The sequence below is a fragment of the Nannospalax galili genome, unplaced genomic scaffold, assembly GCF_000622305.1.
Source record: "Nannospalax galili isolate Female #2095 unplaced genomic scaffold, S.galili_v1.0 scaffold381, whole genome shotgun sequence".
Lineage (NCBI taxonomy): Eukaryota > Metazoa > Chordata > Mammalia > Rodentia > Spalacidae > Nannospalax > Nannospalax galili.
The window spans coordinates 1,580,337-1,598,243 of NW_008347312.1; the positions used below are offsets into that span (position 1 = coordinate 1,580,337).

At 47.1% G+C, this 17,907-nt stretch overlaps 1 protein-coding gene and 1 non-coding gene across 3 annotated transcripts in view; one reads left to right on the forward strand and one right to left on the reverse strand.

The window, feature by feature from the left end:
* Eef2k (eukaryotic elongation factor 2 kinase) overlaps positions 1–992 on the reverse strand; it is an 84,166-nt gene extending 83,174 nt beyond the window's left edge. Inside the window, exon 1 of one of the 2 annotated variants that reach the window (XM_008843830.3) lies at positions 710–992. The gene's annotated coding sequence lies outside the window, so the exon portion shown is untranslated. The remainder of the gene's footprint in view (positions 1–709) is intronic. The other variant, XM_008843829.3, reaches the window with a different exon arrangement.
* A 10,097-nt stretch (positions 993–11,089) lies between these two features.
* On the forward strand, positions 11,090–11,171 carry Trnal-uag. Its single transcript has one exon. It is a non-coding gene; the product is annotated as a tRNA-Leu (tRNA).
* Positions 11,172–17,907: the final 6,736 nt, after the last annotated feature.

The window sequence follows — 17,907 nt, forward strand, 5'->3', positions numbered from 1 at the left end:
ATCAGTTTACTGCCTACCCTACATTCCCCACCCAGTCCATCTGCCTTAGGCAGTGGCTGTTTATATGGCTCACACCCACTTAGCCACTGGGGGTCTGGGGAACATTCGAGTGCTCTCCTCTGTAAAACCCGGGTTCTGTGGCACCAAGACAGGGGGCGCCCCATCACGGAGGACCCAGAAATCCACCCCCAGGGAGCATCCCCAAGGCAGATGTCCTTCCTCTGCAAAACACAGGTCCGCTACACTCGGGGCGCAGCTGGGCAGGTTCCCCCGCAATTCCCTTCGGGGGGCGCAGGCGGATCTAGGCAGGGCTTACCCGGGAGGTCCCCGCCCCCGCGTCACCAACTGCATATTAATGCTCAGCCCCTTGGCGCACATGTAGCCAACGCCTGCCAACACCCCAGCTCCTGCAGCCAACAATGCAGCAAGGGCGTATGCACAGTCCTCGGGGTTCCGGGAATTGAGGCCCATGCAGGCCTCTGGTGCAGAGAACTGGGTGGGAGGGATGCAGCTTCGGAAGCTGCACGGGACAGGTAGGTTGGCCGGCTGTGCAGACTCCGGCCGCCGGCCATCGCCCTTAATCTACACCACTCCCCCACTTCACAGGCGCAAACACTAAGCCCCGCCGGAGTTCGGCAACTTGAGGACCGCCCGGTCGCCTTTTGGGGCGCCGCTGCTCAGAGGAGGCAGGCACCACAGCGTCACCTACCTCCCGCAGGGGGACAGGCGCCGCAGCCGCTGCCCACGGCCGCAAGGATCCCGAGGAGCTGGTAGAGGCTCGCGGCCTGGCGCTCCAGGGTGCAGGACCGGCGGTCCCCCAAGGATGCGGGGCGGGCGGGTGATCCCTGCGCGCGGAGGGGCGAGTGCCCGGGTCGGAAGCGCAGGGGACCGGAGAGCCGGGCCAGTAGTGAAAGGCGTGCGGACCTCGATCCCGCCGGAGCCGAGCTGAAGCCGAAACAGGAGCCGCGGGCAGGGGCGGGACTGCGCAGCGCTCGGCGCACGGCTCACGTGGCCGCCCCCGGAGGCCGGCGCCTCCCCTGCAACCAACCGCCACCCTCTCGGCTCTCTACCGCCGGCGATAAGAAGCTCCTGGGCCCCTGAACGCTTCCTGAGCCTTCCTGAGGGTCTCAAGCCTATGGCTCAGCTGTGTTAACCAGTGTTGGCGAGGCTGGGGGTGTAGCTCAGTGGTAGAATATGCCTGGCATAACCTTAAAATATTTTGGTCAGAAATTTTAGGGTTTTTCTGCCTTCTGCTTTGAAGAAACTTAAGACACTATGAGGGCGAGAGTGGGGGGGAGGGGATGATGGAGAAGAGAAGGGAAAGCAACAGCAAAAACTGTGTTGGAAAAATGACATAATGAATCTGAATTCATTCATTGTAAGCTAATTTAAAACAAATTTTTAGACACGCCTGACAATTTTAAGTGTTTGTGCAATTATGTAATTAGTCTGCTCCGGGCCTTCCTGATCTGTCTTGAAAATGTTGTATTCCTAACTCTGAGCCCAGGACATGACAAAGAGGGTGCTTAAAAAATACCTGTGGGAAGTTGGCCCTGATGGTGCAATCACAAAATGATGGCAAATACCAAACCAGGCAGGGCTCCATAGTGACTCCATGGGCATGATTTCCAAAATAAGTCCACAAAACCCTGTGGAGTGGATGGAAGAATGGATACCATTCTGTAGAGAAGAACGAGAAAGTTAAAACTAATGAGAACTACATTGGACATTTCGACGTCCTATCCTTCTACATACTTAGTTTAGAAATAAAAGTAATCAGACAGTTGCACTTATTTGAGTCATTTGCCCCTCCAACTGCACACCAATTCTACAAGTTTCTTAGGTACCACTAGTCCTACTTGACAGATCGTAAAACCGAGGCTTACCGAGAGGGCCTTGCCCAGTAAACAGCCAGGAAAGGAGAGAGCTAGAAATGGAACCTCAGCTGATTTCAAAGTTCAGTCTCTTCGGGGAATGACACACTGTCCTCTTATTTACAATCCCTGCAGGCTGCTCAGATGCTCTTCTTGGCAAAGGTCCTGGGGTACAGCAGGGCTGTGGGTCTGGGGGCTTCTGGGTCACTGTGTAGTCATTGGGGAGAGGAATTTGAATTATTTCCTGGGGAAGAAGGACGTCTGAGCTTCAGGATGTTGGGGCCCAGAAAATGGTAGCTCAGGTGAGGCCTCAGAGGCAAAGGATCTCTTTGCCTTCTGTCCTTCTGTCTGTCTGTCTCATTCTCCCCAAGAAGCCACAGAACTAGAATTCAGGCCAATGAGATGGCTAGCCTGGTAAGACACTTGCCACCTGATGACCTGAGTTTGTTCCTGCATGGTGGAAGGAAAGAATGGACTCCCCCAAATTGTCCTCTGACCTTCACACACATACACGCACACGCACATAAATGGGGGGAAAGGAACTAGAACCCTCTTCAACTTCGGTCTTAGAAACCTGAATCCCCACATTGAGTGTGGTGGCACTCACCTGTAGTACCAGCACTCAGGAGGCAGAGGCATGGATCTCTGTGAGTTCAGGGCCAGCCTGATCTACATAGTGACTTCTAGGCCAGCTGGGGCTACAGGGATACTTTGTCTCAAAAAGACAAAAAGAAAAAAAGAAAAAGGAAACCTGAACCCCTTTTTCTCCAAAGCCAGTCAAAACCCATCCAAATCTCACTCTTAACCCCACCCTCTGTAAGAACCGACCATGAAGAAACACTCTGACTACCTTGTTTGATTATAGGTAATAAGACCCTGCACGAAGGAATAGGGGTCTCATTCTGCGTAAGAAGACACACTAAAGGACCAAGAAGCATTTAACGGAAGGAAGGAAGGGAGGGAGGAAGGGAGCATTGGAGCTGGAGAGATGGCTCAGTGGTTAAGAGCACTGCCTATTGCAGAGGACCCAGGTTCAGGTCCCAGCATCTACATGGGGGCTAACAACTATCTGTAACTCCAGTTCCAGGGGATCCCACACAGGTGCACTTACATACATGCATGCGATACACTTATATACATAAAAATAATGAAGTATTTTTAAAAAGAGAAAGACTGGGACTGGAGAGATAGCTTAGCAGTCGAGAGCACTGGCTGCTCTTGCAGAGGACCTGGGTTCCCACCCACAAGGTGGCTAACAACCATAAGTCCGGTTCCAGGGGCTCCAACGCCCCCTTCTGGCCTCCACAGGCATTGCACATACATGATGCACATGCACATGATGCATAATACACGGAGGCAGAACACGTGAATAAAATAAAAATAAGTTAATCAAAAAATTCTAAACCTAAACTTACAAGCCTCACCAGGTCCTTCCTCAAGGTCATATAAGCTATAAATAATTGCTGAGGGGAGAGAAGACTCATGTGGTGGAGCTGTCTGCAGGTTGCACAGGGCACTCCAGTGACATAGCTTTCCTGAGTCGTCACCCATGCTGGGTGGCCTTTTTGGTAATGCAGACCCATATTCCTTTGAGTAACTCTAAGCTCATTAGTTCACCAAGCTGGACTTGGTTGGAATTGTTTCTTTGGTTTGTGGTTACCCTATCTATGGTGAATAGAAATAGTTCCCCCAGGACAAGTCACATGTGTTAGTTACAGTTTTCTAGAGGAACAGAGCCAATAGAATGAGAGGATTTATTAGATTAACTGCATAATATGGGCTGAGTAGTCCAATGGTGGCTGGCTGTACCCTGGAGAGAGGCAGAGAACCTAGTAGTTGCTCAGCTCACAATGATGGATGTCTCAGCAGTCCCAATTTAACACTGAAGGTGTAGAGGATTCTTGGGGAGTCATCGGTCTCAGTCCACATCAGAAGGCTAAAGAATCTGGGTTCTCATGTCAGTGAAGGATGGTGGTGGTGGCAGCAGCTTCCTCTTCCTCCTCTTCTTTTTCTCCTCCATCATCATCATCGTCATCATCATCAATATCATCGGAGATGCACTCACCAGCAAACAGCAAAAGGAGACAACAGCAACACTGCCTTTCTCTCAGACCTCTTTATATCTGGATCTTCACTGGATCTTCCTACTCTGGTGTAGGATCCTTTCTCCCATCAGTTAATCTGCTCAGGAGTTAGCCTCACAGACCCACCCAGAGGCATGTTTGTTAGTTGGTCTCAGATTAAGTCAGGTTGGTTGATAACCAAGATTAGCCTTCACAGTACACAACAGCCCCCAAAAGTCCTTCAGTAGGAGTTGCAAGCCCAGGAGTGTGGACTGGAGGAAGCCCACTGTGGAGCTGCAGGTTGGGCTGAGTCCTGCAGATGGGTTTGTGCAGGTGAGTCCCAGGCAAACACAGACACACAGGTACAGGAAGGCCAGAGAGACAGCAGACATCTAGATTTGCACATGGGCACATTTACATTGGTCTTAATGAGAGCAAACTTTTATCTGCATACAGGTTTTGCACCTTGCTCTTTTCCCCCTCTTTACTAGGTGGGAATACATTTCTGTGGTCAGCAACTACCTGTCATTACAATACTGCTCAGATAATGCCTTTTCAGATTAGTGGACTAGTGAGAATTGCTATTTCAGGATGATACTCATTTTATTTTTTTAAAGAGAAAGAAGGGGTTGGAGAGATAGCTCAGTGTTTAAGAGCAACCTGCTGCTCTTACAGAGAAGCTGGATTTGATTCCCAGCACCCACATCAGGTAGCTCTCAAGTGCCCATGACCCAAGTTACAGAGGATCTGATACCTTCTCCTGGCCTCCTTGGGTACCCAACATGCCTGTGATGATGCAGGCACTCACATATACAAATATATATATGTGTGTGTGTGTGTGTGTGTGTGTGTGTGTGTGTGTGTGTGTGTTTATGCAGATGCATTGTGTGTGCACATACATGTGGAGGCCAGAAGTTGATGTCAGATGTCTTCCTCTATCACCCTCCACCCTATTTTTCTCTCTTTCCTTCTCTCTTTCAAGATTGAGGACATTTTTTTTTTATTAGAGTTTAAGAGAAAAACAACAGAGCAGGCAAGCTGTAATTCTTGGAAGGGGGAGCCACGCCCTTTCAGCACACACCCTGGCTGTAACATTAAGCTTCCTAGTGCTCTTTTTCTCTCCAAACTATACAGCTCGTATTTCTTTCTGCCCTACCTGCTCTTTTTCATTCTTACCTCCCAAGAGTTATTGGTAAAAACCATATCACAGACTCAGTGTTATGTTGTCTTGAAATTTCCTCCACCAAAGAAATTAGTCCATTGTTTTCTGTTTTACTTATTTTTATTCTATGTGTATGAGTGTTTAACCTGCATGTATGTAAGTAAGTGCACCATGTGCATGCAGTGTCCTCAGCAGGTGGAAGAGGGTGTTGGGTTCCCTGACTGGAGTTACAAACTGTGTTAGTTGCCATGCGAGTACTAGGAATGAAATCTGCATCCTCTGTGAGAGCAGCTAGTGTTCTTAACCCCTGAACCACTGAGCTATCTCTCTAGCCCCAATCCATTACCTTTTAATTTAGCCTCATGTAACTTCTCAGGATATGGGTAGAAAATAGCCAGATTCTTTGCCAAAATATCACACGAATGGCCTCTAGCCCCATTGCTAATCGAGGCTCATTCCCCTCTGAAGCCTCATGAGCTGGGCCTTCCTTGTTCACAATACTTACAGCACTACTGTTTCAGGGCTCCTACAAGAAAAGCCTATTATGCTTTACTTACAGCATTCAGCTGCTTCTCTAGTCCAAAGTTTCAATACTCTACTCTCTGGTACCAACTTCTGTATCAGTTACTTTTCAATTGCTGTGATAAAACACCATGACCTAAAACAACTTATAAATGAGTGTATTTGGCTTATGGTTCCAGAGGGATGAGCCCATCATTTCGGGGAGGTATGACAGCAAGAATGGCAAGCACAGTGGCAGGAACAGGAAGCCAAGAGATCACAGCTCAACTGCAAGCACAGGAAAGCAGAGAGTTAACAGGAAGTGCAGTGAGCCTATAAACTCTCAAGGACCACCCCTATTGATGTATTTCCACATCCTAAAACTTGCATAATCTCCCCAAACAGCACCACCAACTGGGAACCAAGGTTCATATACATGAGCCTATGGGGGACATTCTCATTCAAACCAAAACAGATGACCACATAAAAACTTCTAAAGCTGTGGTCACATGCCTGTAATTCCAAAACTCAGATGCTGAGGCAGTAGGATTGCTAGTCCAAGGCCAGCCTGGGTTACATGGCTACAGAGTACTACAGTTTAAAAAAAAAAAAATCAGTGGGGCTGGAGACATAGCTCAGGGGTTAAGAGCACTTGATGCTCTGGGTGGGGGGAGGGGATGACTCAGTGGGTAAAAACCCTTATTGCCAGGCCTGACAATCTGAGTTCAAGTCCCAAGACCTACATGGTGGAACAAGAAAATTGGTTTCTGGAAGTTGTCCTCTGACCACACACACACACACAAACACACACGCTGTGGTGCGCACACTCATAGTGATACATACATACACATACACATAAAAATAAAATAAATAAAAATGCAAAACAAAGAAAAAAGAGCACTGGCTGCTTTTGCAGAGGACCTGGGTTTGGTTCCCAGTACCCACATAGTGGCTCACAACTGCCTGGACTCCAGGTCCAGGGTATCTGACACTCTCTTCTGGCTTCTGTGGACACCAGGCGTGCACACAGTGTATGCAGGTAACATTTACACTCATACAAATAATTTTTTTAAGACTTGAAGAGTCCATGAAATGACACCTCCTGTCTTGGTGTGTTCTGAGGGTGGAGTTTATATTGCCATTTGCTATATATTTGCATTGAAAAGATCTGGAATGATCCACCCTAGGAGTTCTTTCTAGGTAGTGGGATTCACTGGAGAAGGAAGGCCAGACAAAGGAGTGGATTTCTCTTTTAACTTTACAGATAGGACTGGACATTTGTGAAAAACTTATGAGCATGCATGTAGTGCAGTTCAAACTTAAAAAGACAAAGCCTAGCTTCCTTTATATCAAGGAGGAAGCAGCGAGAGTCACCAAGTGGAGAAATGAAAGGTGATTTTATCTTCTTGTTTGTGCTTTTCTTTCAGTAAGGAACACCATATTACTTCTGCAAGAGTTATTTTTAAATGGCACTTAGAAACAAACCCCACAAAAACTAAACAGAGCAGAGTTGCCCTGGCTTCTGGGCCTCCCCATCCTTCCCTGGCTGTGGCTGGGCTTTGCATCTGATCTGCCCTGGCTGTGTCACACCAAGACATAAATCACTAGAGAAGCATGGCCAGCTGGCCTGGGAGAGGCCATCTGGGAGGTGGGCCACTAGAGAGCAGGGAACAGAAGATTTTGCCTCTCTGGGGTTTTGGGTTAGAGGGAAACAGTTTCTGAACAGCTCAAGAAATACTGTCCCCCATCCCAAGGCCTGCTTTCAGCATGGTCAGGCCTAGTAGGTAGGTGCAGGATAAACAGTAATTGGAACTAAATTAACAGAAACACAGAGAGAGAGAGAGAGAGAGAGAGAGAGAGAGAGAGAGAGAGAATATGAGAATGAGAATGAATTGGGGGTTAGCTACAGATGGCTACTGGAGAATGCTGAGTTATTGTGGGGAGATGGCTGACCTAAAGGGATCTCTGTCCTTCCTGTGACTGAAGGCAGAGGTGATCCTCCAGAGGGGCAGGCCAGGGTCTGACCATATGCAGACAATAATTCTGTTAGTTCTGAAGTTGGGCAGTTCCGGGCAGAAGTGCTTGCCTGGTTCTGAGTTCATATGGCAAGATGGAGTAGCTTAACCAAGAATAAAAACAAAACAACAACAACAAAAAAATGGATGTAGGGGAGGGCATAGTTTAGTAGTAAAGCCTGTAAAGGCCCCAAGTTCGATCTCCAACATACACACACACACACACACACACACACACACACACACACTTAAAAAGCAAACCAATTTTTTTTTTCCCCAGGGAATATTCTTGCTGTCAACACTGTCCTCTGTCTTGAGGATGCAGCATTGGGTGACCAAGAACCCATCCATCCATCACTTATACTCCTGGAGTGGACACCCCAGCAGGGTCCAGTTTCCTCGTGGGAAAGGCCCTTGAGTACCTCCTTGAGCAGTGGGTGGGGAAGATATCTGTGGAATCCTAAAGAAGACCTGTGGGGATGGTTTAGGTACCGGAGGCAGAGAGTTGCTCAGACCCTTGGAGGCTCCACCATCAACCCCCTCATTGTGTGCCAGGGATCCCCCTCAGTACTCGGCATATATCACTACAATTGATCTTTAAAATCTTCTTCAGGGGCTGAGGAGATGGTTCAGTCCATAAAGTGCTTGCCTTGGAAGCTCGAGGGCCTGAGTTTGGAACCCCTACACTCAGTTCAAAAGCCAGGCATGGTGTGGTGTAATCCTAGTGTTGGTGGAGGGCGGGGGGGCGACAACAGAAGCATGCCTAGAACTCACTAGCCACTTAATCTTGCAGAATAACTGAACTCTGGGTTTAGTGGGAGACCCTGTTTCAGGTGTAGAGTGTTAGAGGAAGACACCCAACATCGACCTCTGGCCTCCCAGCTTCATTCTCTGATGAGAACAAAACAGTGTCTGACATGTGTTGGATGTTCAAGGAATATCTGTAGAATGAAAGAATTGAGGACCTGCAGGGCTTGGGGCGCAGGTCTTTGATCCCAGCACTCAGGGAAGGCAGAAGTAGGCGGACCTCTGTGAGTTCAAGGCCAGCCTGGTCTGCATAGTGAGTTCCAGGCCAGCTGGGGCTACAGGGAGACTCTGCCTCAAAAAAAAAAAAAAGAAGAATTGAGGGCCTGAAGAGATGGCTCAGCAGTTAAGAGCAGTGACTGCTCTTGCTGAGGACCTGGGTTTGGTTCCCAGAGCCCACATGGTGGCTGACAACTGGGGATTTGACGCCCTCTTCTGACTTCTGTGGGCATTGCACACATGGTGCATTTACACAGAGGCAAAACATTCTTACACATAAGATAAAAGTAAATAAATTTAATTTTAAAAACGTAATTGAATTCTCACACTTGCTGTCAGGCATCTACCTGGGGCCACACACTAGAGATGCGGTTCCCAAGCCCAGGGTTACTGTACTGTACGATGGTGTTACCACTGTGTTGTTTGCGGTTGCTGCTTTCACAAATCACTTCAAACTGAGTGGCTTAAAACAACCTAAATTGATGGTCAAAGCATTCTAAAAGACAGAAGTCCTAAAATCAAGGCAGCAAACACCCCTTATTCCTCTTTGGCTGTTCCAGGGGAGAATTCATTTCCTAAACTTTCCCAGCTTGTAACAGTTTCCAGTGGGGCAGCAAGATGACTCAGGGGGTAAAGGCACTTGCTGCCAAGCCTGACAGCCTGAATTCAATTTCCTGAACCACATAGTTGAAGGAGAAAACCAAGTCCAATAAGTTGACCTCTGACCTTCATACACACTGCTGCAATCCCTCCCCACAAAATAAATAAATAAAAAAAAAATTAAAAAAGGTTACCTCTTTGATTTGTGTCTCTCAGATCCTCCTATCTCCTTTGGTGATTCCTGCCTCTCTTATGAGGAACAGCTGGCTACGTCTGGGCCACTTGGATAATCTAGGCTAGTCTCCTCATCCTTATTTTTTGGGATAGGGTCTCATGTAGCCCAGGTTACCCTTTAGTTAGCAAAGAAGCCAAGGATAACCTCAAACTCCAGATCCTACTGCCTCCACCTCCCAAGTGCTGAGATGACCCTGGGTATGAGACCATACTAAGTCTACTCTTCCCGTAGGAAGACTGTAATTCAGTCACGTTGGCAAGAGGTTCCTTTTGCCACATAAGGCAACATATTACAAATTCTGGGAATTTGGATACCTCAGGTGAGAGTGGGGGAGACAGCAAGAGAGACATTGGTCGGTTTAGCATCTCCACTTACACTTAGCATCTTTATGTCCTGGAGTTTTACTAGCTTCCTTAAACACACAAAGAAATGGATGACCTGATTACAATGCAAAATTTGGAAAAAGTGAACTGGAAGAATTTAAAATTCCAAAGGCAGAAGGAAGTATTGGTGACATCAAAAGGGCAGAGAATTTTATCTATAACTTATTTGAGGGGAAGGGTCTTTCTGAGACAGGGTTTCCCTGTAGTCCCAGCTGGTCTTGAACCCACTGTGTAGACCAGGCTAGCCTTAGATCCACCTACCTCTGCCTCTGCTGGGATTAAAGGTGTGTGCCACCATGACCAGCTTTTTTTTTTTGGTCTTTTTGACACAGGGTCTCCCTGTAGCCCCAGCTGTCCTGGAACTCAATATGTGAACCAGGCTGGCCTTGAACTCAGGGAGATCAGCCTGCCTCTGCCTCCCGAGTGCTGGGATTAAAGGTGTGCGCCCACCACTCCCGGTTTATTCACTTTTTTTAAAAAAAGGATTTGAAGCCAATCTTCAAAATTCGGAAAGTCAGAAAATGAAGGTTTGCTATGCTGTATTCTGTGTCGCATTTTTCTAAAAAACACTGAACTAGTCTGTATAGGAGGGGTGTCTTGAGAGGCTGGGGAATGCTAGCCTGGGACCGGGGCCCTGAGACAAACCTGAGTTTTCTTCCCATTCTGTAAAATGGGGTAAGACAGAGAGGCACACATCTGAACAGATCTCACCACCTTCAAAGGCTTTCTTTCCTGGACACGTCATTCTGACCCCGCGGGCCACGTCACAGGCAATGAGGTTACCTGGGCTGCGGGGCGATCTAAAGTGGGACGAGAGAGACCACAGGTTGGGCTCTGTGCAAACCGGGTTCCCCGGGGACCCGCCCCAGCCCATCCCAGAAGACTTGGCAGCGCAGCACCGCCCCCAGGTGGCCGCAGGCAGCATCTCTCCAGAAAAATGCAAAGCTCAGTCAGATTCCACTCCTCCGCCACGACTGGGCATTCATGCCTGGCCTGGCCCAACTGCCCTTCCTTTTGGAGGGTGCTTTCCTACTTGCTAACAGTGCAGGTCACGGAACGCTGCGGTTGGGTTGGACGCCTCCTAAGGGAGCTAGCCTCGGATATTTCGCTAAATGCAGGAATGCTGGGCGTGTTGAGCAGGCGGAAACATCCGGGGGCAGGACTTGCAAAATGCAACGCAGCTGCTGCGTCACCACACCAATATACTCTGAATGGCCCAGTTGTCGGGCGGGCGGTAGCGTGGCCGAGTGGTCTAAGGCGCTGGATTTAGGCTCCAGTCATTTCGATGGCGTGGGTTCGAATCCCACCGCTGCCACATCCCTTCGGGTCTATTTTTCCAATTATCTTACAATTTTTTAGCACCGCCCTTTCAGTTTTCTCCTCTCTGACGCTCAATCTTTAAAAAAATGAGACAAGGGCGGAAGAGCACAAGCTGTCTCACCCTCCAGCCGAATATACTAACCTCTTTCCCGACCACCAGTTCTCCTCTCTGAAAAAAAATTCTTCCCTTTTTCCAGGGCAACTGGCCTGGGATACCTTTCCTAACAGGCTGCTAAGCTCTTTCTTATTTAGCACTTTCAGGTATGTCTGAGACCAAAGCTCTCTCCCAACAGCAAAGGACGGTTGCGGGTGACTAAGTTAGGGAGGGTCCCTTTCTGGTCCAGGTATAACACTTTGGCTCAGACTGACACCCATCAACCTCTCTGTTGGTGGAAAAAATGTCAGGTGACTGTAGAGGGGCTGGGGCTGAGCCTCCTTTAGGTTTGTCAACCTTGAAGTCTCCTCTTTATTCATTCTCCTACAAGGTTTGTAGGTTTGGTTTAGCAGCCCCTCGTTTCTTCGAAAGCTATTTATGAAAGTCCTACTGTGTGCCAGAAACCCAGCTCATTCAGAGGTTTGAGGTTTCAGTAGTAATACATGGATGTTGAACTCCTTGGATTTACAGACACAGTCGTTTCATTAATTACAACATGAAGGATGATCTGCCACACAGGGCCCCAGGGAAACAAGGAAATGGTATTTAGTTGGATCTGAAAGGGGGCATTAGCCAGGGAAGGTGGGGAACAGATTTCTAGAAAAAGGAAAATCCTGGAGAAAAGTGAGAGCCCAGTGGGCCGAAGATGGTGTGGAGACAATCTGAGGTCACTGGGCAGAAAAGTAAATGGGTGACAAGAGATGAGGCTAAGGTCAGCCAAGCGGGTCGCGAATGCTAAGTGCAGGCTTTGAACTTGGACGGGAGGGCAATTTGAAACCATGGAAGGGTTTCAAGTTGATGAGTGACACATTCTAGTTTGGAGTTCAGAAAGTTCAGCAGGGGCATACAGTCTTGTCTGGGAAAGAGCAGTGGTTTGTAGCACGGCAGTGGAATTTAGAATCAAAGGGATGGGTCAGAGACTTTTGGAGCTGTCACAAAACTCAAAAAACATGGCAAAGGTGTGTGTGTGTGTGTGCATACACATATATACACACACACACATATATATATATCCATATATGTGGGCATGAGCACACATCAGAGACAATTTGCAGGAATTGGTTCTTTCTTCTTACCATATGGGTCCCAGGAACTCCACTCAGGTCATCAGCTTCTGTGGCAGGTGCCTTTATCTGCTGAGCCATCTCATTGGCTCAGAAAGACATTTAAAGATGCACTTTAAGGATCTTTTAGATGCCTGGCATTGGCTCCATAGTTGGGAAGGGTTTCAGTTTTTTTCTCATGGCTCCATACTGACTGGCTGCTGCCTTAGGCTGTCTGCAGTAGCCATGGTCTGCCATGATTGCCTCCCCCAGTGCCTCCAAGTAAGCCAGGATTTCCTTCTTCTCAGAGCCTTATGGGGCTGGTTATTCCAGGCAGCATCTAAATCCTCACAGGGATTTAATTTGTCTGTTGGGTGGGATGCCACCTCCCTTTCCACTGGGTAAAGAGAAGAAGGAAGATTTCTTGGCATTGAAATCCATGTTGCCCCAAGCTCAGGGTTTGATCATGCTACTTTCAGAGTCTTGGAGATGATGTGGAGAAATCCAGAAAACAAAGAGGTCTATTTTTGACCAGAAGATCATCTGAGCATGTGATCCAGTTTCTCCAGCCCTCAGAATACATTTCTCAGGAAGAGAAGGTAGAAAGAGGAAGTTCAGAAACAAGGAGGTGAGGAGAGTTTAGATAATGCAAATATATTACTGAGAAGGAAGAAGATCCTGTGGCCAGTTGTGATGGTTATTAGTGTTGACTGTCAGCTTGACCCAGTCTGGACTTGCCAAGCCTCCAGGCACAGCTGTGAGGGATTACTTAGATGGGGATAGCCTCTGGGTTTGCCTGTGATGGTTTATCTCAGGTTAACTGAGGTGGGACGATCCACCCTAACAGTGGGCAGCCTTGTTCCCTGGGCTTGGGTGAAAGTCAGCTGAATACAAGCATTTGCCACTCTTCTTCCTGGCTGCACACACAATGCGACCAGCTGCTTCAGGCTCCTAAGGCCATGACTTCCCTGTAGTAGTGGACATATCCTCCAGCTGTGAGCCAAAATAGACCCTTCCTTAGGTTGCTTTTGCCAGGGTATTTATCATAGTAACAGGAAAAGTAACTACAGAAGCCAACCTCAGAAGGCCTGAGATTCATAGATCTGGAAGAATGAGGTAGATTCTAGAGCTCACAATGTGTCACATTGTGCCCACTGGGTCTTGAGCAGTGTTTCCAAAAGATCTCAGCTGCAGAGCAGTAACCCACACTCTCTCTTTGAAGTTAGTCACAGTCCCAGATACCTCATCTATAAACGAATAATAACAAACCCTACTGTAGAAAAAACACTAATAAGTAATCCTTCAGGGTATTAAACACTAAACAGAGATAAAGGATTATTATGATTTTGAAAAACTTCTATACAAATGTGCAGTTCTACCTAACAAACTTTAAAACTCCTCCACAGTCTTCCTTGTTTACCAGAGAAGATGTACTGACCAAGCCAACTCTATTTTGTACAAACTCACCATCTTGGAAGCTTAGCCATGGTATATTTGTAGCTCAAGACCGAATAACTGTTTTCAAGAAACCCTGACCCCTTCCCCTTTTCCCAGAAGTATGCAGCTGCAGCCATCTGCTTTTTAGACACATAGAAAACAAGAATTGTTACGATATGACTAACTGCTGATTTTGGCTCTGTAATTTGCTAATTTTGCTATTTCAAGTCACCTTGACATGCAGTGACCACCCTGTTATTCAGGGACCACCCTGTCAACACCCCCTTTGTGGTTTTCAGCTTTAAAAGGTCCCTTTCACTCCCCCTCCCCAATGCAGCTCTCTAACCCCACTGGGATTACAGAGCTAGCTTAGACTGCAGTCTCCTAGTCGGGTTAGAGAGCTGCAGTCCAAACTAGCTTGAATAAAGACCTTTTTATCTGAATCTGAATTGAGTCTGGTGGTCTTTTCCCAGTAGTCCCAGGCCCCATAACATTTGGGGGCTCATCCGGGATTCTGGGGGACCCCAGACTCAGGGCTGTTGGTTTGGGACAGGCCTGACATGGGTAGGACTCACTAGTGAGTCTGGGGATCCGTGGGAGCCCAAACCACAGCTGCCATAAATTGAAGAGTCACTAATATAGGGGGTGAATCCGATAGTGGATTCCGGAACCTGTGAGAACCTGTGGTTGTAACCACCAAAATTATATCAAACTGAAAGCAAAAACTGCCAGCTATCACACGTGGGCTAAGGACAGGACTGATTGGTGAGTGTTCTGGAGTCCAGACATCTGGGGAGACTTGGGTAGATTGGACGTAATCATAACCCAGTCTCCAGGGACAGCAGGAGCCATCCTCCTGTCCCCTCTGGTTAGGATTTGGACGTATGAGTGAAGGTGGCCAACACGTGTCTGTAATTGTCTGGTCTTCTCTGTCTGGGTATTTTGTTTCTTTGTGCTTTTTGTTGGTGGATTTGTGTTTTCAGGTGTGCTGTGAGTTTTGTTGGAGACATGGGAGCCAGATCAAGCACAGCCAAGACTCCTTTGAGCTACCATGCTGTATCACTTTCAGGAGTTCCTCGAAGCGGTCTACCGAGTTAAGATGTCACCCAGCAAGCTCTGCACTTTATGTGAATTGGAATGGCCCAGGCTTTACGGCTACAGTGTCACAACAGGTGGCCAAAATTCTAGGGATACATTGGAAATTACATTGTGCCTATTGGCCTCAAAGTTCAGGACAGGTAGAAAGAGTTAACAGAACTATTAAAGAAACATTGACCAAATCCCGGCAGAAACTGGTGAGGGGTGGACTGAATTGTTCCCCATTGTTCTTTTCAGGCTAAACTGCTCCCCCTGTCGGGACAAGCTAACTCCATTTGAAATAACGTTTGGTCTCCCACCTCTGCTAATTCCTGCAAAAGGAAAGCCACAGCTATTGAAACATCTAACTTTTCCTTCCTCAAGTTCCTAAAGTCCTTACAGTGAGTTTCCCAAGATCTCCAGACCCGACTCACGCCTCCACCACCCCTACCACTTCTGACTGAATCAGCTCACATGTTTCAAATGGGTGACCTAGTGTGGGCCCGCTGCCTGCCTAGCGGGACCCTAGAGCCCTCCTGGAAAGGACCATATCCTGTGATCCTACTCACCCCTACCACTGTTAAAGTAGCAGGAATAGCGGCGTGTATTGACTGTTCTCACCTGAAAGCAGACACAACTAATCAAGAAAAGGGAGAGAAATGGAAAGTATCAAAAGATCCACAGCATCCCCTAAAGATGCAGCTTGTTCAAACCTTGAACTCAGACTAGTACTGATATTGGGAAGCCTAACTAGTACATGTCACATGTGGCCAGCTAGAAATGTTGAGACCTGGGATTGGGAGTTGACCTGAACCTCAGATGGAAAAGTGTTAGATGTTTTTTGAAATGCCACCTCTCAGCCTGTATTTAAACTAGATTTGTGTGACCTCTTCGATAACAATGAAGTTATGGCTGAATGGTACAGTTATCACAGAACACATCCAAGTTGTGGGACTAAGATTTGGGAATGGGGAGTATGGCCATTTCAATTTCAGCAGCACATTGTCATAAATGGATAAGAGATTACCATTGTTCATCCCCAGGCTGTGAAATTGAGTCCACCTGGGGGGGGACACAAAGATTCATTTATTCATTTATAGCGGGAAACTCCCTCCCGAGATTGTTTTCCAGGGAAGTGCAACCCTTTCACTCTGAGAGTTGTGGCAGGGAATGAGTTAAGTGCTCAACACTGGCTTGCAGGCCGAACCTGGGGCCTTAAGCTTAAATCTAAAACATATGGAAATGACTCTGGTGTGGAATTTACTATTCAGAGGAAAATGCCTTCCTACTGAGCTCATACTACAGAGTCAGAGAGGAGCTGGTTACCCCATCCTAAATCACAGCAGTCCACCACTTCTCCCCTTATCGGCTCCACATGTCAGACTCCTGTCATTACCACTGAAGCTAGTTCTTTGCCCTTGCAAACTTTACCCCTATGGCACAGAATGGTCCCAGCTTCAAATGAAATATCTGAGATCAAAACCTTAAGGTTAATTCATATTTGGATAAATCATACTGCTCCTGATTTGGGACAGGATTGTTGGTTGTGCCTAGATCCCAGACCTCCCTTTTATGTGGGGATAGGGCCAATATCTCTATTTCTCCTACTACCACTCCACAGGAAGGCACAGATTGCAGATCACAAGAAACTGGAATAACCCTAGGGGACCTACAAAAAAAGGGAACATGTTTGGCTTCCTCAACTTATGTCATCTCTCATTCCCCTTATAGTCAGTCCTGTAGTTCCCTAATTTGTGCTAAGTCAACTTCTGATAGAATACATTTCCAAGCCCCAACAGGGACCTGGTGGGCATGTACTTTTGGGTCTTGCTCGGTGTGTAACAGCAGAACATCTGCAGTTGGAATCTAAAAAGGGAAGCCTATGTATATTGATCTATGTTCTTCCTCAAGTATACATATATAGTGGGCCTCAACTAAGAAACCAATATTTAAACAAGCATGCATTAACTCAAACAAAGAGAGGAGCCCCAGCTATTCTTCTACCCCTTCTAGTGGGAACTGGTATTGCCGGCTCTGCTGCTTTAACAGCTTCAGCTTTGGCTCTGAGAGATCAAAACTAAAATTCTAAGCGTCAGAGTGGATCAGGACATGGACTGTGTTAGAAATTCTTTAGGACAATTAGAAAAACAAGAGGACTCCCTAGCAGAAATGGTTTTACAGAACCATGGGGGGCTGGAGCTGTTGTTTTTAAAAGAAGGAGGCCTTTGCATAGCTTTAGATGAAAAATGCTGTTTTTATGAGAACAATTCAGGGGTAATTAGAGAAACCCTAGCCTTAATAAAACAAAACCTAGATCAAAGAGCCAAAGAACAAGCTAAGGCTCCAAATTGGTACAAGCCCCTTTTCTCCTGGTCCCCATGGGCTAAATACCCTCTTAACAGCAATTGTGGGCCCCTACTCCTATTACTTCTAGGTTTTACTATAGGCCCTTGTATTTTAAATTGGTTACTGGGATATATTAAGAAAAGAATCAGTTCTGTTAAAATATTAGAATTGCAGGCTTGATACCAACCTGAACCGAGTGCGGATCAATAATATGATCCATATGGATCAGAGCCAGTGGGGAATGTATTGATCAAGCTTCTCTAATCCAACTCCTCAAAGACTGCAGTCCAAGCTAGCTTGAATAAAGATCTTTTTATCTGAATCTGAATTGAGTCTGGTGGTCTTTTCTCAGTAGTCCTAGGCTCCATAACAAAAACATCCTGTGATGGCTGCCCTAGTTGATTAGTACATTAGCTTCCTTCTACCACAGGCTCTGCCAGATCCATTGTTTTTGCTTAGCCAATGCCACGGGTGCACCTTATGATATACACATGGATCTATTTCTGTAAGAGTGAGACCACTGAGGACAAGTCAGCCTTTCGGGTTGCAACAGCAAGAGGTTTATTTGATACACAGGTACCTGTGGGCACAGAGTCTCCTCGGAGGACTTGCGCGCCCCAGGTTGGGGTTTGGCAGTTTTTATAGAGCAGAAGCAGGGTACAGAAGCAGAAGAG